This window comes from Alligator sinensis, unplaced genomic scaffold, assembly GCF_000455745.1.
Source record: "Alligator sinensis unplaced genomic scaffold, ASM45574v1 scaffold268_1, whole genome shotgun sequence".
NCBI lineage: Eukaryota > Metazoa > Chordata > Crocodylia > Alligatoridae > Alligator > Alligator sinensis.
The window spans coordinates 3,151,660-3,155,804 of NW_005841853.1; the positions used below are offsets into that span (position 1 = coordinate 3,151,660).

At 51.3% G+C, this 4,145-nt stretch overlaps 1 protein-coding gene across 1 annotated transcript in view; it reads left to right on the forward strand.

The window, feature by feature from the left end:
- Window positions 1-4,145, forward strand: part of SFMBT2 (Scm like with four mbt domains 2) — a 161,715-nt gene that overhangs the window by 745 nt on the left and 156,825 nt on the right. The window lies entirely within an intron of this gene.

The window sequence follows — 4,145 nt, forward strand, 5'->3', positions numbered from 1 at the left end:
GGTGGGGTGCGCGGGTGTGTTGGGGGGTGTGTGTTAGATGGGGCGTGTGTGATAGATATGTGTGTGTAATATGGGGGTGGGTGTATGTCTTTTGGGGGGGTGTGCGTTACATGGGGTGCGCGTGTGTGATTTGGGGGCTGTGTTAGATGAGGCGCGTGTGATTTGGGAGGGTGTATGTGTGGTTTGGGGTGTGCGTGTGTGTGTGCGCGCGTGTGTTATTTGGCGCGCGCGCGCGTGTTATTTGCGGGGCGTGGTTAGGGCCCGTGTGCGCGCGTGTGTTATCTGGGGGTGTGCGCGCTGTGAGTGTTGTTCGGGGTGTGTGTGTGTGTGTGTGTGTTAGGGGGGGTGTGTGCATGCGCTCGCCCCGTCGGAGCCGCCGGCTGCACCAGGGCGGGTCGCGGTGGCTTTTAACCCCATCGGGCATGAGGGGTGTGAGCCGTGGGGAGGGGTCCCGTGCCGTGCCGGCCCGCGGTGGGGATGCTGCGGGGCTTGCGCGGGGCTCCCGCGGGCAGCGCCGGCCGCCAGGGGGCGCCTGCGGCTGTGCGGGGGGGTGTGTGCGCACACGTGCGTGCGCGCCTATCTGTGTGTGTGTGTGTGTATGTGCGCCTCTGCCCGCGTAGGTGCGTCTGTGTGTGCATGTGTGTCCGCCGTGGGGGCGGGCAGGTGCCGCTGCAGCCGCCGGAGGCTTGCTTGCGGAGCGGGTGTGTGCATGGGTGTGCACCACGGCTTCAGAGGATCTTAACCCCCTGCAAAAGCAGCCTCAAACGCCTGTCCTCGGGCTCCCGGGCGTGCGGTGAGCGCTGCCCCGAGCCGGGGGGTTGCGGGAGAGCACGTGGAGCGGGCGCTGGCCGGGGTTGCTGCGGGGCTGCCTGGAGGGGTGCTGGCTTCTGCCGAGAGCCCCCGGGGGTCTCTGCCCAAAGCACCAGCATCTCTGCCCAAAAAGGAGCGGGGGTGTGAGAGGTAGGGCTGAGATGCCAGCCCCGTGGCTGTGGCAGGGAGTGCTGCCAACCAAGCTGGGGCAAAGCAGAGCCTGAATCCAGTAGGCTTCCCCAGGCAGAGCCAAGGCACTTAGGGAAGCCGGGATCAAGCAGCTGGGGGGGGGGCTCCTTGGGAGGCAGGCACTAGGGATCTCCATCTAGCCCCCGCTTGCCCTGATCTGAGCAGCTGCAACCTCTGCATTAGGCGAGGGGAGCTGCAGCAGCCAGGTTTTTCTGCTCTCCAGAGCTCATGCACTTTGGTTGCAGCTGGAAGATCCCTTTTGTATAGTGGTGGGATGCCCAGAACAGAGGGAGGAGGAGTCCCTGCCCTAATCAATCTCATCACTTTTAGGCAAAGAAGAGATTAGCACTCATAACTTCCAGGATCAGGTGGGATGGGGGGAAATGCAATGAGAGCAGGCATTGGAACAAAGTGGGGTACTGATCAGAGGATCAGTGGGTGGCAGAGGAGGAGGAAAGGATCCTTTGGGGGGGTTATTTTTTTAGAGAACATTTGGTCCTGGAACCTGGGGCAAGATGCAGGATGAAGAAACCAGTTATGGTCACACTCCCTTATTAAGAGTGGAGTAATAAATGATTAGCAGATGTCTTAACTTTGTGGCAGACACCAGTAGTGCAGTGTAATGCAGATGCAGACATCTGTAGTAGGCGCATAGATGGTCCTGCAGGCCACAGCCATAAGGAGCTCTTTGTTGGACCAGTTGGTTGACCATTGAAGTCCTTTAAAAGCACTAGTGCTATAAATAGTATGTAAAACTCCAGTGGGATAGGCCAGTATTATTTCCTGTCACTTAACGAGCCTTTGTTGGCAACATTCTGAGTTACCACCTCCAAAAAGGGAGAGAGTTTTTTTCTTTAAATGAAAATAGAATGATGTCTGTGGATATGAAAAAGTCCTGACAACCCATTATTATCTAATCAGACATAATTGAGTCTCTGATGAGTTCGGTGGAGTAATAAGCCAGTGTTGCTAGCTGCTGAAAGGACACTGAACTTTCAAGTATTTCAGCAGTGTGTAGTGAATTGTGACTCTGTCACTAACTCAACAGAAAAATGTAAATGGGGAGGATTCTTCTGTGGACACCTATTTTTCAGAGGCATCATCTAATGCTTTTCTTGAAGCGGTGAGGAAAGGAGGAGGCATTGGAAATGAAGGAGAAATGTCCCCTGACCTATGCTGTCCTGGGCTACTTCCATGAAGCCCTGGATACGGTACCATGCTGCTAGTCTATATGGTGCAGGGCAGAGATGCACCTTATAGACTACCAGAATTGCAGATGCATAAGCTTTCATGAACAAGAGCTCATTTCAACATCAGGCTAATACTGAGCTGTTCCTTATAGGAGGCAGGCACCCCGTCCTCTTCTGTGGTGACCTTCAAATCCTAAGCACTCTGTCTTCTGCCGCTTACACCATTAATATCTTCTTTTAAAGATCAGGATCCCAGTCATTCATAGATGCTACACACTAAGGCTGGAAGGGACCTCGGAAGATCATCGTGTCCAGCCCCCAATCATAATTGTCATCTGTCCCTTTCAGCTACAGTGGTAACGGGGCCACTATACCTAGATGGTCAAAAGTCCTTTTTATTATATTTCTTTCTATTGAGATGTGTTGGGAATGCCTCGAAGAAGAAAGAAATCATGACCCTTCCCTGGAGGGGGTTGATAAGCTAACAATAGACAGGATGCAACGAAGAAGAAACAATACAGCAGGGAAGATAAAGAAGGAAGACAGAGTGATATCAGTCGAGACCAGGTGATTACTCAGTGAGGGTTAGTAGTGTGATAGGGTTTTTTTGGTTTGCCTTGTTTTGTTTTTTTCAGCGACTGCCACTCCATTACTTTTGTCACAGCAGCAAGGGGTCTTAAGGAGAGGCCCAGGCACACTAGGAAGTGTATCCAAGGTAGATAGGCTGGTGATGTATGTTAGGGAGAAAAGCAGATGAGTGGGGTGTTGAGGCTGGCATTGCTGTTGGAGCAGGAGGTTTTGGAAGGTGAAGACCCTTGATGTCGTGGAGAAAGAGGATTTGGGAGTGCCATGGACTAGGTGACGGGTCTGGAAGGTGAGCTGACAAGTCCTGTTATAGGTGGAGTGCAGGGCGGATGCTCAGGGGGTGTCGGAGAAGCCACCTGCACCAGGTAAACTTGATCCACACGACTTAAAAATATCTCGTTAATACAGCCCTGAATGCTGTGGCTTATAGTAGGAAGGCTGCTGGCAAATGTTGTGTTAATTGTGTTACTGCATTGTGCTGTCCAGCCGCTATGGACTACTGTGGTATCCCTTCGGGTTGTGGGAACCTGCTGTATATCGTTAGCGTTTGCAATCTCCCGGACATTTTCCTGCTTAAAACAGCATGTTTAGTCTTTCCACTTTGTGCATCTTGGACAATGGAAATAGATTTGTTGGTTTCCCTTTCCCCTGGAGAAGTTTTTGACTGGCTTTTATTTTCTGCGTCTCGTGCGTTCCCAGCTCAGTGACACAGAGGTTTGGGTTGCCAGCCCTGCGGGGGAAGACAGCAATGCAAACAAAAACGGTGCTGGCATTTAGAAATTATGAAAACAGTTTCTAGTAAGAGCAGGCTTTGACAAACCTCAGATCCCAAAATACCGCCGTGAGGGCTATTTGGAAGCCGTGTATTTATAACTATTCTAGGTTTTATTTTTATTCCTTTTTTTTAAACAAAGCTAAATAAACAGGACCAAGAAAAGAAAACTGAAGTGACATCTGATGGCAGAATCGTAACAGGCTAGGCGATGCTACTCAGAAATAAGCCAAGTACCCAGATCTTGCAGATTTACACAAATAATCCTTGCCCGCACTATTAGGTCTGTTAATGGCAGTGGAGTAACTTGTGTAAGGCTGGACTGCTGGCGTGTCCAGTCACCTCCAACTTCTGGTTTAGCCACAAGTTATTAGACTTTGTAGTGTTTGTTGTCTCACTAGGAAAGAGTAATTCCCTGCATTAGGACCAGTAGGTGAAACGTGGCCTGTGTAATGTGAGCAAGATGTCTGTGACCTTTGTAGTGTAAAGTCTATGAACCTCTGAGTCCATCTCAGTTCACGGGGCAGGGAGGTGGAGCGTGGGAGAGAGACCGACAGTAGCTTTTCTGGAAACGTTAAAAGATTGTGTAGGAAAGAGAG